The sequence below is a fragment of the Cetorhinus maximus genome, chromosome 1 (assembly GCF_964194155.1).
Source record: "Cetorhinus maximus chromosome 1, sCetMax3.hap1.1, whole genome shotgun sequence".
In the NCBI taxonomy this organism is placed as follows: Eukaryota; Metazoa; Chordata; class Chondrichthyes; order Lamniformes; family Cetorhinidae; genus Cetorhinus; species Cetorhinus maximus.
The window spans coordinates 93,323,403-93,346,458 of record NC_135879.1 but is presented as its reverse complement, the minus strand read 5'-3'; the positions used below and the strand labels follow the sequence as shown (position 1 = coordinate 93,346,458).

Sequence of the window (23,056 nt, the reverse complement as noted above, 5' to 3'; positions counted from 1 at the left end):
GTCTCACCTCGAATTTGACTCAGTTTAAGTTACTCAGCGATGGATCATTACACTAGGGGTGGAATTTAACGGCCACTCCCGCCAGCGGGATTTTTCGGTCCTGCTGAAGTCAACGGACTTTTGATTGGCTTACCACATTTTTCGGCCCGGCTGCTGCCATGGCAGGGTTGTAAAATTCCACCCTAGATCTTTTACCTTGTGTTTCTCCTGTGACAACAGGCAAGATAGGCCATCTGGCAGCACCATTTCCCTGCCTGGCTTCTATTTCAGAGTGTAATCATAATTCTGAAGACTCAAGAGTAATCTCTGCAGTCTTGCTAGTGCTCTACACAGAGTTTTCTTGTAGGTCTGCTGCAGTGGACAATGATCTCTCTGCACTATGAACTTTCTCCCATAAGGAAAGTTTCTCATATCCATACACATCTGCCAAAAGCACTCTTTCTATGTTGCCAAATCTGGTCTCAGCTGATGTTAGGGCTTTGGATCTGAATGCTATAGGTTTTCCCTTTTGTACCAGGGCTGCTCCCAGTCCTTTTGTAGAAACATCTACTTGCAGAGTGACAGGATTCTATATGTTGTAGTATGCCAAACTTGTCCCCTTGCATACTTCTTTGAGTTTATTGAAATTCCTCTCATGCCACTCTAACCACAGGTACCCAGCACCTCTTATCAGTTCTCATAGGTTTACTGTGTGTTCGGATATGTGAAGTATGAAATGATTTATTTACTGGATCAAACCAAGGAAATTACTCAGCTCTTTCTTATCTCTTGGAACTTCCATCTCAGAGTTAGCTGTGACTATTTCAGGACTTGGATTGACTCCATCAGGCATGTACACCATTCCAGAGAACTGGCATTCTGTCACCTTCACGTAGTGTGGCATGTTGAAAAGGAATAAATGGAAAAGAAACTGCACGCTGTACAGTTAGAAGAGGCATCCAAGAGGAAGATCCTGAACCTCAGGTCAAAACTTCAACACCACCTGCTTCAAACAGAAGAACCTGAAAAAGGAAAGAATGATAGTGCTGGCTTCTGACATAAATGATGAACTGCAGATGCAGCTTAACACTATATCACAGTCAGAGAATGATTTACTGGAGACTAAGAGCAAACTGTGAGAAATGCTGGAGTGTTTAAAAGAGGAAATATGAAATGCAAGAAGCCAAGCAGAGCAGGACGCCAAGCCAAGCAGGAAGCTGAAAAACTATTGGAAGACAGGGGCATAGAGTGTTTGGAAGAGAAACATAGGCTGCAGGGTCATGGGATGGAGCTTACAAAGAGGTTCTATAGGACTGGGGGCCACCTGCTGCATTGGCTCAAAGGAGGAGGCATGGCATTTTGCTACTTTCACAAAGCATTTGTCTCCGTTTGGCTCTGAGCTCATGAGTTATCCACAGCTCTTGTGCATCTTTTTCTTTTTCTGGTATGCATTCATTTGTTGCTGTTTCATTATATCAACACAACCACCTTTCTTTTGACTTCACTAAGGCTAGCCATTTGGGTAGTCAGCATCTTCATCTGTCTACTTGTGCTCTGACAATGTAAACAGTCTGCGATATTGTGAGCTTGTCCTTTCACCACATGGACTGCAGCGGTTCACCCCATGGACTGCAGCGGTTCAAGAAGGCAGCTCACCACCACCTTCTCAAGGGTAATTAGGGATGGGCAATAAATGCTGGCCCAGCCAGCAATGGCCACATCCCATGAATGAATTAAAAAAAAGACACTCTTGCACTTCAGTGTGTGCGGAGTCCCGGATGAACTGACCTATCAGCCTTTTATCCATTTCTTTGAATTTGCACTTTCTGGCTACATTTCCTAATTGTGTTAAGAAATTGTCAACAGGCTCACCTGGCTCCTGCCTCAGGCTCTGAAATTCATACCAGTGGATACGGTGGTTTGACTTTGGCTGGAGATGTGTGTTGAACTTCTCAAAAATTTTCTGGGTTTTCACTGCCATCCTCATTCATTTGCCAGCTATTGAATAGATATAAACCATTCTCTCCTGCCCACAAAAGGATACCGCTGAATCTTTCCTTTTCACTCATGTCTTTTAGAAAACTATCAAATGTCAATCTGCACTATTTTTTAAACTTCTCAAATGCGTATATGACATCAGCCTCCCAATTCATCCTGAGCCTGAGTTAAGAAAAATAATTTCTCACAGTAAATGAATGTGCAAGTTTCAAAAGACATTTGGTACTGAAAGGTTGATCTGCCGTGCGTTCATTGCGGTGGCAGCAGCCATTTCAGTTTTGCACAATTCACTCAGTTTTTTCTCTCTCTCTCTGGCATTAATTCAGGTTAATTGTTCTTAGTCTAATTTAGCATTTATTTTGTTTATAATGCTTTGGTTTAACCCAGACACCTGCTGCCACCATGTTAAGTCTAGTGTTTTCCAAAGTTCAAAATAATCACATTATTGATGCAGGAGCCGACATCGAATATATTTCTCAGATCTCACCATGTGATCTGGAATGATACATTGTTGCCTTGGTACATTGGTCATGGTGCAGTAGTGAGTGATGTGACATTCTGGATATACATGTATACATTACATAACAATGTAGTTCCTAACTCTTTTCAAGTAATTTAATAATTTAATATAACAATATTTTAACTCCATCACGCCCGGGCAAATCAAGGGAACTCAGAGGTTCGACCAAATACAACGTCGTAAAATGTAGGACGGAAAGATACCAACGTAGCCCTATTCCTCACATGGTTCAGGTCCTCAGTGAAGTACTTAAATGATGAAATCTGTACTTCAGTGCCTGTAATATAGGAGTAGTCTATTGGTTTGTAAATTTAATATATTTTTAATTCAATATTTCTTCTCTTCATATCCTGTCCACCACGTTCTTGAATTTGTTCGTCTATTTATGTTATTACATGATTGTTACATGTTTCCATGTTTTTAACTTGATTGAAAAAATGATTTATAGACTAAGCAATGTAAGTTCCACTGCAATTCAGCCTTCAGGCTGCAAACGTGTTTCTTGAACAACATACCATTACTAAATATAACATCTTATCTTTCCTTTTATTAGGTGTCCCCTCCTTTATCTATTTTATCTATGTTTGTCCTCCCTCTGTGAACTGCCTTCTGGTGTTTTCTACGTTAAAGGTGCTAAATAAATGCCAATTTATTTCTGTTGATTTGCGCAAAAAATTATTCGACATTTACATACAAATATAAATCCATTCTGCGCAACGTAGATGTACAGTCACTGGACAGAACATAATTCTCAGTATTCTTTGGACTAATTTTTTAAAAAGTGTTTAATTTTAGCACAGACAAGCTGCAGCAACCCTCAAAATAATAACCCCGGGAGACATTGAATGCAAGAGCTGTTGTGCTCCTTATTTGCATAAATGCTGACATCCTTCAGAAGGCTGCCTTCTGCTTATTCCAGCGCCACTCGCTACATTTGAACGCTTGTGTGTCATTCAAGTGGGTGGAAGCCTGGAGCAGGCACATGTGTATTGGAACAAAAACAACAGCGGTCGCAGTCTGCTGTGCTCAGTGAAGACTGGTCTGTGGCCGTTCGCGCGAAGCTGAAAGTAAAAGCTCTGCTGTAAACCGGTGCTCCGAATTACGAGAAGTCAGGAGAAAATCAATGACTATCGTGGAACTGGCATGAAATGAAACATTGGTTCCCTATCCCCTTGGAGATTTGAAATTTTGGTTCTGTGACATTCTTCGTTGCTTACAGCTGTATATTTCCTGAAGGTATGTTTCCTTTTTCAGGACTCGACGAACTCGGACAAGTAATTTCTGTTAAGATGATTTTTTTTTTCTGTTTTATCTGTCTGCATTCAGTCTGAGGGGTGAATTTGGCTGATTATCTCTGTGCAGTGTGGGTGTATGGAAAGGAAAGCTAAGCAATACAAAGCAGGATGCACATGAAATTGATTTTCAAAGCTTACCGAGAGCTCCTTGCACGGTGCTTGTATTTGTGGTAGATCAGGCATTAGGGCGTTCTCCTGACACACTTGTCAGCAACAGTTGCATTTCTATTGCACATCAGGAAAGAATCAACATGTGTCTTTTCCCCCCGATGTATAATGTTGGATTTTGTTTTGGAGTGACAGAATATATCTTGTGTTAGTTCAAAGGGCAGCAGAATGAGTTCAGAACAAGTAGTGGGAAAATAGTAAACAACACGTGCTTAAACACCCTGGTAACAAAATAATTAAAATCGATTCAGAAACACAATAGATGCCAGGTCTGGGTTAATTATGGATTGTAAACACCAGTACGAAAAGCAAGTGTGGTTTATGGTTTTCGGCGTAGTATTTATTCCCGTTCTTTTACACCATCTCGGTTGAGTTGGTAGCAATTTTTGCCTCGAACTCAGAAGGTTGTGGGTTCAAACCAAGACTTAATGTAGGCTAGCACTTCAATGCAGCATTGAGGGAGTGTTGCATTGTCGGAGGTGTTGTTTGGATGAGGCGTTGAACTATGCCAATTGGGTGGACATTAAAAAAATCTATTGCATTGTTTTTGAAGAAGAAGGAGAGGTTTTCCTGGTACACTGGCCAATACATTTTTTACTTAACCATCACCTACAATCAGATTAAATGCTCATTCATCTCATCTCTTTGTAGGGTCGTGTGTAGACATAACATTAGGCTGCAAAACAGCAGCAACTGCACTCCGAAATAATTCCTTGTATGTGAAGCATTTTGGAATGCGTCCGAGAAATGCGATGAGATGCTAAATAAATGCAAGTATTCCTTTCTTAAATTGAATGAACAAACTGCAACACATGGGGAAATCAGTAATTTAACAGTTAATAAACACTTGTGAGTAATTAATCCGATGCTGGTAAAGCACTGTGGCAACAATTTTCCGCCACTTTGTATTACAACCATTAAATATTTCGCCTTGTGTATTCGTTTGTTAGTAATAACCACCCTTCTCATCGTTACAAATATGTGTAGCATATGTCAGGATATACAAGAATAAACTACGCATGGCGAAAATTAACAAGATGTGAACTGGAACATCAATATTTCTTAATAGTAATAACTACTTAATTTGAACCGTAAACTTGAATACCTGACGTTTCAAATGAAAGTTAAAGCCTATGTATTTTGACGTCTAATTAAAAGAGAGTGGAAGCATGCCATGGGTGACAACATACTCCAGGGGTTCTATTACTTGTGTAGGCTGCTTGAGGTTTGCAGCTGTAGTTTATTATACTCCCATGCACCTTTTCTTGAGTTCAGTTATATTTAAGCAATGTGTAATGGACAACTGGAAGACTGCAATGCAATAACATAATTGAGATCTTTGGATACATATTTTACATTGTTAGAAGTTTAAACCCTTTCCACAATGTTGCTTCGTTTAACTCTCATTTACATATTTTAAATCAATATGAATATTATTTATCTTTGTGATAGTCTAAGCATCCCTGTGATTTATTCGTGTGAAGTGCCTCGGGATTTTTTTCTACATTAAAGACAAGCTATGTTTGTTGTTCATATTCTCCAAGACTAACTCAGATAATTTGTGATGTGAATGCTATAATAAGTAACATGAGTGAACGCATGTTAAGATGGATTTTTAAAAATGCTGAGAAAAATGCAGATCTCAAGGCAAGTCGAAGGCATATAGTTTTCTGATCCACTCTGTACAAAGGTTTCTGGCAGCAGAGCATAGGGTAAATAAAAAAAAAACTGGTTTTATTCCAAGAAAAAATTAATCCATCACAGAGAGAGGTAAAACTAATTGATCTCAGAGGAAAGTACAGCACTGGAAAACATTATGCAGTCCAACTGGCTGGACCAAAAAAAAACAAATACTTCAAGTATCTATCTAATACTTCCTTAAATGTTCCCACAGCAGTAGCCTTTACTGTCTCCCTGGCCAGTCCATTCAGCAGGTTCATCATCTTTTCTGAAAAGTGGTTCGACCTGAACTGTGCTTCTTCCCTCTGCTAAGTTTCGGCCTGTGAGCCTGGTTCTAGAGTTTGAGACATTCCTGAATATATTATCAGAGTTCAATTTATCTAATCCGGTAGTGCCTTGGCCATTTGAATAGTGTCTCGCTTGAGCTTTCCTTTTTTCATGGTAAGTAATCTCAGGCTCTTCAACCTTTCCTCATAGCTCATGTGCTTTAGGCGAGTTATCAGTGGGGTTGCACTATTCTGTGTTGCCTGCAATGTTTGAAACCCATGCTGTAGTACAATGATTGAAGCTGTACACAGTATTCCAGCTGTGACCATAGCACTGCTTGGCACAGACACATTGTCACCTCTTGTATTTGCGTTATATCTTATTGGCTATACTTACCAGGATTCAGTTAGCTTTCCTTACTGATGTGTCACACTGCATTGTTGATATTCTTTAATTAAGTTACTAATATCTCCCCAGTACCTAATTCCTTGGGTCCTGTAGGTTAAAACAGTATAGTTTATATTCTCACTGTTTATTTCCGTGCCTTAGCCTCATTAACTAGCTCTCTATGCATTAAATGCTATTGGCTCTTCATTGACCTACCTTTCCAATCTATTCAGAGACCTTTGATTTTCACAGAGAATACAGGTTCATACAAAGAGATCCACTGCAGACGATGTTGGGAACTAGTTATTTTTACAGTGAATTATCAGGCTATCAGAATTCTACACATAGTATTTTTGCTTTCTCCTTGATTTCCTCATGCATGCACCCTTACGTGAATGATACAGAAAGCTTGGACCTATGCTAGCCTTGGCTAACCTCACTATGTAATTGGCTGCCAAGAAGTGTTAGAATAACTGGGATGACTCAAAGGATGACTCCAGTGTTCCATCTCTCCTCGATAACAAACTCACCGTTTGTTAGTAACAACGTGACCATGAGTGGTGAGGCTACATTGTTGGAAATAAGGGGCAAAAGCCCATGTCCTTGACTTCTTTAATAACACAGGGATTCAGTATGTGATCCCGAACCCTTTTTTGCTCTCTTAAAGAATGCAAGGAATTATTCTTGGAGGGACTATCCGAGCTTCTCCAGAGCAAATCAAAGGGCCCTATCAAAATAAAACTAGTTCATGGTGAAACAAAAGTTATTAAGTAATGCTCCTTATAATGCATAGGTTTCTGTTTCATTATACAATATATAGTTCTGCATTGTGAACTAGGACCTCAGCCATAGTACAGTTAATTATAATTAGGCAATAGTGCACAGGATAGCACCTGAATATGGAAGGGGAGTTGTTGTTAAGAGACTACCAATGCAGTCATTATTTTGCTACAAGACAAACTGCAGTGCGAAGTGAACCACTAGTACAGAATAAAGCTTCTTTTTGTTCATTATTACGGCGTTTGTATGTTGGTCAGAACTTATTACAATTACCAGTTTGAAACGGAATTGAAACTGAGAATGGCTGGTAGCCACACCAGATGTATGTAAAATCTTTATGCAGAGGAGACACAATTAACATTTTCAATGAATGTACTAGGGATGAACTGTGAGAACTAACCACAAACATTGATATTGATTTAATAAAGATTTTCACTTTTTGATATTCATAGTTTATCTTGATAGTCATACTTGGTCTGTTATTCTCAATGTATATTTAATTTGGCTAGCGGGAGGCATTGGTGTTGTCATAAAACATGGTTATTTTCATGATTTCAAGGCCATATAGCATTTGTAGAAGTTGATAATTAAAGGTATTAGTGTACCATTAGCTCTACTGCTTTTGATGCATTCTTGTTTTCCTGCATCCATGGATAAAGCACCCTTATCTTACGATAATGGGAAAATGTGAAGTGCTGCCTTATAGCAGAGTGATGCCAACTTTAATGCACAGCTGTTGATTTAGGTTGGTCTATGGTCACTTTGACTGGAGATCTGATCCATTGTTTTTTATGAGCTGCTTGCATATGGAGACAGACCTGGGAAGCAGGTCTCAGCCTGTGGATTGTGCTGATTTTTGCTCTTGTCCAAGAGACAAATATAATGCTCAGTCTTAGAACGATTCAAAGAAATCAATAAAATAGGATTACTAAGTTGTGCACAATTAGAGTGAGATTTTTAAAAATTCAGTATTGTTTATAATCAGCAGAAATCAAAGCAAAAATAATCCCAACAGCTCTTGGCTACAAATATGTCACAGGTTTTTGCTTACACCAAAATAATGTATCATGTGAACAGTGCAAATAACAAGCTGTTGGTTTACTGGGTTACGCAGACATAAAATGCTTTGGGTTGCGCCCAAATCACTAGCTCCTGGCATGTGACTTATAGACCTAATGAGAGTAATACTTAAAAATAGCACAGATGGGAAACCACATTTTCTGAAGAAAATTTTGCAAGTAAAAACCATTTGTTGGATTCCTTCCCAATCTCAAACCAATAATTTAAAACAGTGCATGCTTCATCTTCAAAGCAGTTCTGGTTTGCTGTTTTATTTGTGCTTTTTAATTACATTTGTGTGTATTCTGTTTCATTTTGCTACTCAGTAATGTCTTATGTAAGGGTTGCATGAGCGATTGAATCCCAGTTGATCACATTTCTTGATTACAGATGGGGGTAGCTAATTTTTTAAAATAAATTTTGGTTTCCAAATGAAGTGATAATTAGTTCTCTGTAGTCACGTACTGCTGCAAGATAGACTAAATGTTGTTAATTAAATAAGACTTGCCTCCTGCTTTAGGATGCTGGAATACAATATGGATGTTATTAGCTATTATTTTATGGGTAATATTTGACTACATTGTCAGATAGGTTTATGAGTTCACACTGGTGTTAACAAATTGTATCTCTAGTTCTTATTGTTAATTAAGTGAGGAAAGATTTCTTTGGTGCGGTAGGTGTGGGGAATTCATAAATCCATTTCTATATAATGGATTCATAATTTTACCACATCTAGTGCACAGATAAATTTCCCCAAGATCCCCCCCCATGTCAGATACGTGGCCTGTTGGACATAAATGATTCTGGCTTTTCTCATCTACCAAAATCTACAAGGTTTGAGTTTAAGAAGGGGTTAAACAGGATCATCGAAACTGTACTATCAGAGCCAGCTGGCTATGTTCTTCATATATTTCCCACTACTTATTGAATTAATTAGTAGAAAGTGAGCGTAAATTTAATCATTTATAAGTTATCAACAAATCTTTGCACTTCTTTGTTTATAATTATAAACTCATATCCAAAAAATGGAATGTACTCAAGCACAAGATACTTACGTTTAAATCCCTCTGAGTATGAATGAATTCTACTTTTTTATCTATTTGCCAAATCCTACAACTTCTTCAGTTTAAATGTAAACAACATACCTTTTATTAAGGTAAAATTAAACCGAGAACGGAATCTTCCGGCCCTGTTGGCAGTGGGCGTCGTGGCGGGCATGAGCAGACAATATGGCAAAAAGCCCAAAAATCGGTTTTACGCCATCGTGAAACCAGTTTGCGATTGTCTGCTCCACCCATCCCCTGCTGCCCCTCACCAGGAACCTAATTTCAATGCTTTAATATCTCATTATTTATTATTATTTAGTGTCTCCTGCTCGCTGGACTTATCCCCCCATGCTGGATCATTTGGGCACAATCACCCACGAGTTTCACAACTATACATAAGTGATGTGCACCTAGCGAGCTGCACTTCGCCCTGGCCCTTGAGGTTTCTTTGCCTACCTTGTTTCGGTCAGCACTCACAGTTATCAGCGCCAGGCTTCACAGGCAGCACCACAGCACTTTTAGGGGGCTCACGGGCAGGTCTCTACCTATCAGACCAACCGTAAGGCGGCAGAAGCTTCTCAATGGCTGCAGGGCTAGGGCTTGCTTGGGGAAGGGGGAGAAGTGGCCTCAGGCAAGGGAAGAGGCTGCAGGGCTAGGGCTATACAGGGGAAGGAAGGTATCCCAGGATGTGTGTAGGCGCACATGTTGATCTGTGCAAGTGGCCTCTTGGTCAAGATGGTGAGGGCTGAGGAGGCAGTCTCCAGAGGAGATGAGGCCAGATGGAGATGTGATGGTGTGTGTGAGAGAGTGAGTCATGATGTCCCTTGAGCTGGCAGTGAGTGAGATGCCAGTGAATGGCCTTGTGAGTGTGTGAGTTTAGAGTGATGAGATGGTTGCCTTACCCTGGCAGCACAGATGAGATCATTCATCTTCTTTCTGCACTGGATGGCCAACCTCTTCTGTGCAGCATTGGCACTGATCACCACTGCCACCGCTCCCCAAGCTAGAGTGTTGAGATTGCTGGACCTCCTGCGGCCAGAGTGGGAGTGGAGGACATCATGGTGTGGCACCTAAAGGCATTCCAGTGACGGGTCACTGGACTCTTCCTGGTTTTCAGGGTCATGTCTTCATTGGAGCAGTCCTGGGCTGCAAGCATTGAGAACTGCGTGCGTGGCTGCATTTTAGAAGTGGCACCCAGAGTGAGGAAACAGTGAGGCAATGGCGTGGCGGGCGATTCAGGGGCTGCCCACAGCGAGAAGGTGTGTTTCCTGTGGCTGCCAAATTAATGAGGCGGGAAGTGAAAAATATGGCGCAAAAACCCACCATTGTGGCTGGCGGGTGAAACGTCATTTTTCACACCCGCTACTGCATCTGGTGCAAATCTTGGAAGACTCCACCCCAAGTCCCTGTCTAACCTAATACAAAAGCAAAATACCATGGATGCTGGAAATCTGAAATAAAAACAAAAAGAGCTGGAAAAGCTCAGCAGGTCAGGCAGCATCAACCTGAAACGTCAACTCTTTTTCTCTCCACAGATGCCATCTGACCTACTACCTTTTCCAGCATTATTTTATTTATCCCTGTATGCTCTCAAAGGTGGAGGTAAAAGATCCCATTGCACTATTTAAATGAAGAGCAGGGGCGTTATCCTTGGTGTCTTGGCCAACATTTATCCCCAATCAACTTCACTAAAAGCAGATTATCTAGTCATTGTCCCATTGTCCTTTGTGGGAGCTTGCTGTGCTCAAATTGGCCTCTGCCTTTTCCAAATTACAACAGTGACTACACTTCAAAAAGTACTTGATTGGCTGCAAAGCGTTTGGGATGTTTTGAAGTTGTGAAAGGTGCAAGTCTTTTTTTTTTGCAAATATATGCTACCAGATTAACTCTATGAAAAGAAATCAGTCTAATGTACGGGAAAGCTCTTGTTCCGGGGTGGATGACTATAGCTCCTTTAACAATGAAAAGTGCAGGGGAGAAATAAATTTGCTTAGCACCTCTACAGTTCCACAGAGAAAGATAGTGGCCTGCAGTACTGTCTGCTCCAGTGAATCAGCATAAGCCTTGGTAAAAGAGAAGCGACAGAGCATGAACAAATTTCTCACCCTACATCTGTTGGTTACTCAGCTGTGTAGAATACATTGAATCCAACTTTGGAAATTTGTAAGCGTGATGTATTCATCAAATAAACTGTTGGGTGTAAACTAGCATGGATAGAATAATAGGGTCCAAAAGACTACATTTTAAATTTTGTGCAGTCATATTTGCAGGCAATAACCTTTTAGCTCATTGAAGATACGAACTCATTTATTTTAGGCTTTCTCCCAAACCTGTATTGTGAAATCTAATAAATTTCCAATATATATTTTTACTTTCTTTTGAAATCCATCTATATTTGAATATTGTTTTGGACCACCAATTTGTTTTGATGCTACATGATATTTTAGTATAAGTTATTTTTGTAATTTGTGTCTATTGCTATAAAAAGTTCAGCACACGATAGAGCAGATGTGAATGTTGGCAATGTGACTTTACATCAGCAGACACATCCTTCATTTGGATGTAAATTTTAATGGCATTATGAAAGGGATTAATTGGGTCTGCAGGAGATTGAAATGCACTCTCTTTTACTTCTCTATTTCTGCCTCTCAGTAGGGATGTAATTTTCTGCTATTATCATTTATTTCTGTATCCCTCTGCCTTGTACTGAACTGAATACAATCATTGTGAGGCCAGATTGCAAGATGTATCACACCCCAGTCTCCTGAAGAATCCATCTAAAAGCTTATAAACTGATTTGAGACTACAAAAGCCTCTATTAGGAGACAGTTACTGTTGATGATACTGATACTAATACACTGGTAGTCATTATTAAAGTAACGTGGCTCAAGTGCCAGTTGAAAGATTTTTCAAGGAACTATTGTGAAAGCAGAGCTTCGGGTAAAAGAAGTAGCATGTGCACTGGTACTGATACTGGCATGAACCAAAGTTAGAAACAGTGAATAGTTGAACTTCGCATTATCAGGGTGGATTTGTGCCATGTACTGTGACCATCACAGTACTATCATTGAGCATACACTTAATAGCTAGCTTCCATTTATAGCCGTATAGATAAGTTTTGATTATACAGCTGTCTGCATAGTACTGTATTAAAACAATTCTTAACCTAGCAATCTGTATCCTATTTTGGTAATTTTGAAGTAATATTACCCGGGAAGAGAAATAGAAGAATGCCAAATATCTTCATAATAGCTAATAGCTTGTCTGAAGGAAGTGTCATCGACTCATATTGCTCAAGCTCAAAATCTCCGAACGTGATGAGGAGATGCAGACAATCGAGTACATCAGGGAGAAACAGCAGCTTTGGGAGAGGAGTCACAACATTGACCTTTAGAAAACAGGTAGTGGAGGAGAAAAGATGGGTCGCTATCCAAGAGATGGGAAATATGTGAAGGAAAGGTTAGAACCGGAGCATCCAGGCCAATTTAAGCTCTCAAATTTGATGCTTTGTCTTCCTATGGGAAAATTAGAACTTTGGACAGGGCTGTCATAAATATTGGAGTTGAAGAGCTGGGTGATGGAGGTTAGAAACATATTAATGATAGGGAAATCAATAGTTAGAGAGGCTGACATAAACCTAGCAATGTGGACCAAACAATCCCTATTGCTTTGTTGCCTCGTCTAAATCTCCTTTCAGTATTAGCTAATTCTGGTTGGCTTTATTTTCCCAGCACCCTCCCCTATTTCCCAGTTTAAATGTTTCATCACTTCTCTGTTTCACCATTTAACGTCCTTGTGGAATGGTTCCCATCTGTCCCAGAACTTAGCTAACAGCGAAGGGAGATTTATGCGAGGATACTACTCATGCAAAAAAAGAAATTATCAAGGGAGATATAAGGGACGATTTTAACTTCTAACAAAAGTATATGGCATTTCTGTGTGTCAGAAGCCCAGCAGGCATCCCACTCAAGAGCTAGTTAAAATTGTACGTCATGGGACCCTGATTTGCATTTAGTAATGACTCCTCCACTGGGGTGCAGCAAGAGCCTCATCTTTCGTCAAATCCAGCAGTGTTAAAATCACAGATCAGAGTGGGAAATGGAGCCATTTCATTTAACTGCTGTCCTGCTTTGTTCCGACTGATAAAGGACAGTTAAAATCATTGCTAAGGAGTTGAAGAATAGAATCAAATGGACTCATTATAAACAGAGAAAAGGCTGATGTCAGGGTAGGGAATGGCTTAGACAGTGAAATGATTGGAAAAGGAGTAGCTTTAAAAAGAGACAAAAGAAAATGTTAAAAACACCTGATTTTCAATGCACAGAGCTTGGGAGATAAACTGGGGAGATTACTTTACAGGGAAACCCAAGCCTAATAACATTACCATCAAAGACCATTAAAGAAACCTGGCAGAAAATTTGCAGAAGAAAGAAAAATAAACATAAATGGCTATAATTTATTTAGGAAGGATTAAATAAACATGAGAATCTAGGCAGAGTGACAATGTTGGTAATAGTGAGAATACATGATGTAGAGAATATTGAAGTAGACAAGGAAATAATTGGAGCTTTTTCCATTAAAAGAAAAGAAGACTTGCATTTATATAGTGCTTTTCATGACCACTCATCATCTCAAAATGCTTAATACTGCGGATGAAGTACTCCTGAAGAGCAGTCACTGTTGTAATGCACAAAATTTGGCAGCCAATTTGCACACCTCAATCTCCACAAACAGCAGAGTAATTATGAGCGGATAACCTATTTTTGTGATGTTGATTGAGGGATAAGTATTGGCCAGAGCACTGGGGATAACTCCCCTGACCTTCAAACTAACAGCAAGGGATTTTATACGTCCACCTAAGAGGACAGACAGAGCCTCGGTTTAACATCACATTAGGTGGAGTGTTCACAGACCTCCAGACTGTCAGAAAAAAATCGAAGAAGAGATCTGCAGTCGGAGTAGAGAGCTGATTAGGAATAACAAAATTATTGTTCTGCTAAATTTTAATTACCTGATTGCTGAGAAGGAAGTAAGTGAACTGTAATTCCTAAAATGTGTACAGGGCTCCTTCCTCAAACAATAAGATAAAAGCAAAAAACTGCAGATGCTGGAAATCCGAATATGTTAGTTGGCCTATAAGGGCAGAGATATGCATTGCTAGATCTAATTATGAGTAATAAAATAGATGAGCTGGTTGTGGGTGAACACTCTTGGCAGTAGTGACCATAATATGATAAGGTTTCAGATTCAACTAGAAAGGGAAAAAAATCAGCACAAAATCAAAAGACCAGATTGGCTTAGGGCAGATTTCAGAAAGGTAAGAGTCGGTGTAAGGCGGAGGGAGAAATCGAAACACGGGATTTTTTAAAAAGGTTTGTAAAGCTACCAAAGAAGTATATTCAACTTAAAAAAAGAAGAAATTGCTAGTGGTTTTAGGATGCCACAAATAAATAAAGAGATTAAAAAAGCAACTAAAATTAAAGAGTTTATAAGGATTATAAAGATCATAATATTAATGAAGAAAACTAAAGGAGAATATGAAAAATAAGAAAAGAGGTTAAAAACAGGATAAGGAAAGCTAAGCTGGAGTAAGAGAAAAATACTTCAAAAAACAAAAGAAATTTTATAACTATCTCAATAAAAAGAGGAATATTAAAAGCAAGGCAGGAACACTGAAAGGTGAGGACTGTTAGTTTATGGAAGATGATCAAAAATGATAGAGATATTTAGTAAGTGCTTCATATTGATTGGAGAATATTGAATACATTGGAGAATATTGAAGTGTTTCAAAGTAGGATGAGCCATATTATAATGCAGAAAGAGAATATTTTAGTTAGTTAGGTTTAAGGAAGACAAAGCGCTGAGGCCCAATGAGATATATCATATCCTGATTTTAGTGAGGGACAATATTGCTCAGGACCTATCAATTATATTTCAGGACTGTATTAATTGTGGATACATCCCAGAGTACAATTAGTATCCTTTTTTTAAAAAAAGAGACAGAAGTAGGTAATCCAGGTAGTTATGGAGTCCAGTTAGTTTGACATCTGTGGTAGAGGCTCTTAAAAAGAATGAAATTATCACTTAGCTAGATAAAGAGAAAATTGCTATGAGGAGCTATCATGGACTTTGATAGGAGTGCTTGACAAATCTTATACTATTGCTGAGGATATAAAAGGCATGATAGATGGGGGAAGCACAGTGGATGTCGTGAACTGGAACTGAGGGAAAGCTTTTGACAAGGTAGCAAATGGGAGATTACTAAAGAAGATTAAGGGATAAAGAACTATGGGGAGGGAAGCAAATGGAATTAGAAAAGAGAAAACAAGGAGTAAAAATATACAGCAGCTTTTCAGAGTGCTTGGAAGTGGGTAGTGGTGTCAGACACAATCCAGCTCTGGGGCCAATTCTGTTCACTGTGTACATCAATGATTTGAATATAATACTAGAGAGAGTAGTGTTGAAATTTGCCGATGATACCGAAACAGGAGGTATATTTAATTCCTTAGAAGACCAATGAAACTCAAAAGTTTATTGATAGGTTCACAAAATAGTGCAGCACAGAAGGAGACCATTCGATTCATCAAATCTCCACTGACCCATTTGAAGAGCAATCCAGTTAGTTCCACTTGCTCACCCTTTCCCCATATTCTTGCAAATGTTTCTCCTTTTTTTTAATTCATTCATGGGATGTGGGTGTCGCTGGCTGGGCCAGCATTTATTGCCCATCCCTATTTGTCCTTGAGAAGGAGCTGCCTTCATGAACCGCTGCAGTCCATGTGGTGTAGGTATACCCACAGTGCTGTTAGGAAGGGAGTTCCAGGAGGTTGAACTAGCGACAGTGAAGGAACGGCGATATATTTCCACGTCAGGATGATGAGTGACTTGGAGGGGAATTTGCAGGCGGTGGTGTTCCCATCTGTCTGCTGCCTTAGTCCTCCTAGGTGGTAGCGGTCATGGGTTTGGAAAGTGCTGCCAGAGGAGCCTGGATGAATTCCTGCAGTGCAGTTTGTAGATTGTGCACACTGCTGCTACTGTGCATCGGTGGTGGAGGGAGTGAATGTTTGTGGACGTGGTGCCAATCAAGCGGGCTGCTTTATCCTGGAAGGTGTCCAGCTTCTTCAGTGTTGTGGGAGCTGCGCTCATCCAGGCAAGTGGGAAGTATTCCATCACACTCCTGAATTGTGCCTTGTACATGGTGGACAGGCTTTGGAAGTCAGGAGGCAAGTTATTCATCGCACGATTCCTAGCCTCTGACCTGCTCTTGTAGCCACAGTATTTATATGGCTAGTCCAGTTCAGTTTCTGGTCATTGTAATCCTCAGGATGTTGATAGTGGGGTATTCAGTGATGCTAATGCCACTGAACATCAAGGGCAATGGTTGGATTGTCTCTTGTTGGAGATGGTCATTGCCTGACACTTGTGTGGCGCGAATGTTACTTGCCACATTGTCAACCCAAGCCTGGATGTTGTCCAGGTCTTGCTGCATTTGGACATGGACTGCTTCAGTATTTGAGGAGTCGCGAATGGTGCTGAACATTGTGCAATCATCAGCAAACATCCCGATTTCTGACCTTATGATGGAAGGAAGGTCATTGATGAAGCAGCTGAAGATGGCTGGGCCTAGGACACTACCCTGAGGAACTCCTGCAGTGATATCCTGGAGCTGAGATGACTGATCTCCAACAACCACAATCTTCCTATGCGCGAGGTATGACTCCAACCAACGGAGAGCTTTCCCCCTGATTCCCATTGACTCCAGTGTTGCTAGGGCTCCTTGATGCCACATTTGGTTAAATGCTGCTTTGATGTCAAGGGCAGTCACTCTCACCTCACCTTGGGAGTTCAGCTCTTTTGTCCATGTTCGAACCGAGGCTGTAGCGAGGTCAGGAGCTGAATGGCCCTGGCGGAACCCAAACTGGGCATCAGTGAGCAGGTTATTGCTAAGCAAGTGCCACTTGATAGCACTGTTGATGACCCCTTCCATTACTTTCCTGATGATGGGGATGGGTGGTAGACTGATGGGGCGGTAATTGGCTGGGTTATATTTCTCCTGCTTTTTGTGTACAGGACATACTTGTGCAATTTTCCACGTAGCCGGGTAGATGCCAGTGTTGTAGCTGTCGTGGAAAAGCTTGGCTAGGGGCACGGCAAGTTCTGGAGCACAAGTCTTCAGTACTATTGCTGGAATGTTGTCAGGGCCCATAGCCTTTGCAGTATCCAGTGCCTTTAGCCATTTCTTGATATCACGTGGAGTGAATCGAATTGGCTGAAGACTGGCATCTTTGATGATGGAGAACTCCGGAGGAGGCCGGGATGGATCATCCACTCGGCATTTCTGGCTGAAGATTGTAGCAAATGCTGCAGCCTTATCTTTTGCATTGATGTGCTGGGCTCCTCCATCATTGAGGATGGGGATATTTGTGGAGCCTCCTCCTCCTCCAGTGAGTTGTTTAATTGTTCACCACCATTCATGACTGGAAGTAGCAGGATTGCAGAGCTTAGATCTGATCCGTTGGTTGTGGGATCGCTTAGCTCTGTCTATCACTTGCTGCTTGTGTTGTTTGACATGCAAATAGTTCTGTGTTATAGCTTCACAAGGTTAACACCTCATTTTTAAGTATGCCTGGTGCTGCACCTGGCATGCCCTCCTGCACTCTTCATTGAACCAGGGTTGATCCCCTGGCTTGATGGTAATGGTAGAGGCCGGACCATGAGATTACGGATTGTGTTAGAGTACAATTCTGCTGCTGCTGATGGCCCACAGCGCCTCATGGATGCCCAGTTCTGAGTTGCTAGATCTGTTCAAAATCTATCCCACTTAGCACGGTGGTAGTGCCACGCAACATGATGGAGGGTATCCTCAATGTGAGGGCAGGACTTCGTCTTCACAGTGACTGTGTGGTGGTCACTCCTACCGACACTGTCATGGATAGATGCATCTGCGGCAGGCAGGATGGTGAGGATGTGGTCATGTATGTTTTTCCCTCTTGTTGGTTCCCTCACCACCTGCTGCAGACCCAGTCTAACAGCTATGCCATTTAGGACTCGGCCAGTTTGGTCAGTCGTGGTGCAACTGAGCCACTCTTGGTGATGAACATTGAAGTCCCCCACCCAGAGTACATTCTGCACCCTTGCCACCCTCAGTGCTTCCTCCAAGTTACGCTCAACATGGAGGAGCACCGATTCATCAGCAGGAGGATTCCTTGCCCATGTCTGGAGTCGATGTTGAGGATTCCCAGGGCAACTCCCTCCCGACTATATACCACTGTGCCGCCACCCCTGCTGGGCCTGTCCTTCCGGTGGGCCAGGACATACCCAGGGATGGTGATGGTGGCGTCTGGGACATTATCTGTAAGGTATGATTCCATGAGGATGACTCTGCCATCAGGCAGCTCTCCAACGCCCCACTAAGGAGGGGGGGGTGGGGCTTTGCAGGGTCGACAGGACTGCAATTGCCTTTTCCAGTGCCTAGGTCGATGCCGGGTGGTCCATCCGGTTTCATTCCTTTTTTATGTCTTGTAGCAGTTTGTTACAACTGAGTGTGGGTCTGGAGTCACATGTAGGCATGACTAAAGGACATTAGTGAACCAGATGGGTTTTTACAACAATCGCCATAGTCATCATTAGACTTAATTCCAGATTTTTATTGAACTCAAATTGCACCATCGGCAGGATTCAAACCCAGGTCCCTAGAGCATTACCCTGGGTCTCTGGATTATTAGTCCAGCGACAAGACCACTACACCATTGTCTCCTTCAAGCACTTAAACAATTTCCTTTTCAAGGCTTTTACTGAATCTATATCCATCACCCTAACAGGCAGCGCATTCCAAATCCTAACCACTCATTGCATAAAAATGTTTTTCCTCACATCATCTCAGGTTCTTTTGTCACTTACCTCAAATTTTTGCCCTCTGGTTATCGACCCTTTAGACACTGGAACAGTTTCTCTTTATTAACTCTATCTAAACCCTTCATAATTTTAAACACTTATCAAATCTCCCCTCAGCCTTCCCTGCTGTGAGTAGATTATCTCCAGTTTCCTCAGTCTATCCACATAATTGTAATCCCTTATCCCTGGAACTATTCCAGTCAATCTCTTATGTATCCTCTCCAAAGTACTTCCTAAAGTGCGGTGCCCAGAACTGAACACAATACTTCAGCTTAATAACATTACCATTTAAGAAACCTGGCAGAAAATTTGCAGAAGAAAGAAAAATAAACATAAATGGCTATGATTTATTTAGGAAGGATTAAATAATAATGAGAATCTAGGCAGAGTGACAATCCAAAGAAGAATCATTCAGCACATTCCTTTGCTTCCTTAGCTAGTTTTGTATCCATGCTGCTATTTTCCTTTAATCCCTTGGGCTTCAATTTTGCTAAACAGCCTAATATGTGGCACTTTATCAAAAGCCTTTTGAAAGTTCATACACCAATATCAATTGCCTTACCCTCATCCATCCTCTCTATTATCTTATCAAAAACTCAATGATGTTAGTGAAACAAAATTGCACTTAACAAATCTGTGCTGGCTTTCCATTATTAGTCGATGCTTGTCGAAGTGGCTGTTAAATTTCTCCTGTTTTATTGTTTCTAAAAGCTTCCCCACCACCAACACAAAATGACTGCCCTGTAACTGCATGAACAAGGGTGTACATTTGCAATCCTCTATTTATCTGGCTTGACTATCTAAGGAGGATTGGAAGATTGTGGCCAATGCCTTCACAATTTCTACCTAACTCCCTCAGAAACCTAGAAGCTATCCAAACCGGTGACTTATCCACTTTAAGTACTGCCAGCCTTTCTAGTATCACCTCCTTCTCTATTTTTATCTTATTCAGTAACCCAGCAACCTCATTTACCACAGTTTTGTCAAAATTCTCTTCCTTAGTAAAGACCCATGCAAAGTACTCATTTAATATCTCAGCCATGCCTTCTGCCTCCAACAATTAGTCTCCATCAAATCAGCCCCACCTCTTGTCGGGCAACCCTTTCACTGTTAGCGCACCTATAGAAGACTCCCTTTTATGTCAGCCATCAGTCTGTTCTCGTACTGTCTGTTCCCCTGTTGGGGCTAAAGGCTTGAAGTGGCAATGAAATTGAATTTCAGTAGGCGTGAACTAATACATTTTAATAAGAATAATATTATAATAATTATATATCGAGTGGAAGGGACAGTGCTGTGAAAGAATGGAGGAATTTAAGTATATAGATTGACAGAACATAAAAGGCAAACCCCAGGTTGATAAAACTATAACTTAAGTTATTGTAATTCTAGGCTTTATCAGAAGCTGATGATAGAATATAAAAGCCACGAGGTAATGATGGCTCGATATAAATCCTTAATAAAATTTCAGATACACAACTATATGCAGCAATGGGCTCCACAATATAGGAAGAATATTAAGGCTGCAAAATTGAACTATGTAGCCCATTGTTTCGGTACCATGGGTGTCATCTTGGTATCAAAACTGGTGTCTGCGCCACGTACGCACACCTCTGGTACAGCTCATGTAGAGCACCATTTGAGAGGGCATTAACATGGGTGCTAGGATTACGTGTGCTGGAAGTATGCAGAATATACAAATTGCAGGATCATTCAGCTTGTAACACTGATTTGACACCAGGTCTTCTATCTTTGACCTAGGTGCTCCAGCTAACCCCTCTCTTAAACATGCAAAACTGAACATGCTTTAAGCAGCCAAACTCCTCCCCCCAATCAACCATTCTGTTTAAAGGGATCATCAACAACGTACAGATTAGTTGCTGATTAATTTCTACTGGTTCTGTTTGAGTTTGTAGCAGTGCTTGGTGATTTGCAGAATTGGTTAAAGTTGCTGAAGTCGACACTCAGTGGTGCTGCACTTGGAGAAGACCTTGGTTCTGAAATCAAATGTGCTGGTCAGGCAACTTTCTCCCAGTCATGGATGCTGTAGTTACCATTGCTGTTGGGCTGCAGCATGACATGGAGGTAAAACAAACGCAGCAAAGATGAGGGCGAGCTGCCCGCAAAGGGAGGAGGAGGAGTGGGAAGGACTCTTAGCAGGAAGTCTTATCCATCTAGGGACTTCCAGGAGCATTTCATTTACCTTCGCCTAAGCCAGTGTGTGTTTTGTCTTTGTTTTATGGAGGAGGTACTCTCAGAACTCCTCACCTCTTGCAACCAGACCTGCAACTTCAGAGCAAGGACGGTGCTACCTGTGGCTGTGAAGGTGACCCTGAACCTGAATTCCTTTGTGTTGGGACCCTTTCAGGTTGGAGTCAGTAACATCTGTAACATCTCCTAATTCGTCCTTTAGGGAAGGAAATCTGCCATCCTTACCTGGTCTGGCCTACATGTGACTCCAGATTAACAGCAATGTGGTTGACTCTTAACTGCCCTCTGAAATAGCCTATCAAGCCTCACAGTTCAGGGGCAATTAGGGATGGGCAACAAATGCTGGCCTTGCCAGTGATGCCCACATCCCATGAAAGAATAAACAAAAAAAACTTACCATCTCCCTGTTACAGATCATCACAATGTCCTCCAGCCCATAATGCTGAAATGAAAACCACCACAAAACAACCAATTCCAACCAACTTCATCCAACAAATCATCCAAAATTTCATGCAAATATTAACTGATTACCTAGGCAATAACAAGGGCAGAATATGGCAGTGCTGGGAGCTCAAATGCTGCCTCCTGAGAGAAGACAGCATCTTATTGCTCCTTGGATCCACTGTCATCTCTCCCCTGCCCCCAAAACCAGTGGGGTAGTACCTCAGCAATCCTAGTCTTCTGGGGGACCGTTGTTGGATTGCCGTGAGAGCCTGTGTGGCCCTTTGAGAACTGGGATCTGCTGCCAGTGTGGCAGTGGGCTGAACCTGCATGGCAACAAACTGAGATTTCATGGCATCAGTCTGAACTTCCACTGCAGCCTTAAGTCATTGGGTAGCTTCTGCTAGTGCTCCAGTGGAAGCTGAGACATAGGCCGCCAGATGCTGCATCATGGTCCAGTCTGCAAGTGCTCTCATGGAGTTTGCCACCACTTCCACACCAGGAGGGATGGGCTTCAAGCTCTGTAAAGCCCTTTGCCAGATTGGTGCTGGACTCCTCCATGCCCCTTGACAATGACATCAGGCTTCCTGGCAGGTATAGAGTCATAGAGTTATACCGCACAGAAACAGGCCCTTCGGCCCAACGTGTCCGTGCCGATTATCAAGCACCTATCTGTTCTAATCCCATTTTCCAGCACTTGGCCCATAGCCCTGTATGCTATGGAGTTTCAAGTGCTCATCTAAATACTTCTTAAATGTTGTGAGGGTTCCTGTCTCTATCATCCCCTCAGGCAGTGTGTTCCAGATTCCAACCACCCTCTGGGTGAAAAAGTTTTTCTTCAAATCCCCTCTAAACCTCCTGCCCCTCACCTTAAATCTATGCCCCCTGGTTATTGACACTTCTGCTGAGGGGAGAAGTTTCTTCCTACCTACCTATCTATGCCCCTCATAATTTTGTACACCTCTATCAGGTGCACCCTCAGCCTTCTCTGCTCTAAGGAAAACAACCCTAGCCTATCCAGTCTCTTGGTCAATGCACCAACCATCTCAGTGTGCATGTCCTTTGGAGTGCTCATCTGAGTCCTGTGCAGCAGAACTCGAGAGCAACCCCACCCTCAGTGGAACTGGGACTGCCCTTTCCTTTCCCTCGGTCCCAGTTGCAGGCTACCTTTGCTTGGTGACTCACTACATGCAGATTCCCTCTATGCTGCCCTCTAAGGTAGGTGCAGTTCCTATATCTGAGCTGGTGGCTGCAAGTGTGAGAGTGAGTGACAATGTTGCTTCCTCATTAATCTCTTGTTCCTCTTTTTACTTCACACTCCCACACCAGTGCTT

The 23,056-nt window shown here is 41.6% G+C and overlaps 1 protein-coding gene across 1 annotated transcript in view; it reads left to right on the top strand.

Annotated features, from left to right (window-relative positions):
* Positions 1-3,461: 3,461 nt before the first annotated feature.
* The window catches only part of rasgef1ba (RasGEF domain family, member 1Ba), a 100,043-nt gene continuing 80,448 nt past the window's right edge, over positions 3,462-23,056 (top strand). Inside the window, exon 1 of the mRNA XM_078543865.1 lies at positions 3,462-3,733. The gene's annotated coding sequence lies outside the window, so the exon portion shown is untranslated. The remainder of the gene's footprint in view (positions 3,734-23,056) is intronic.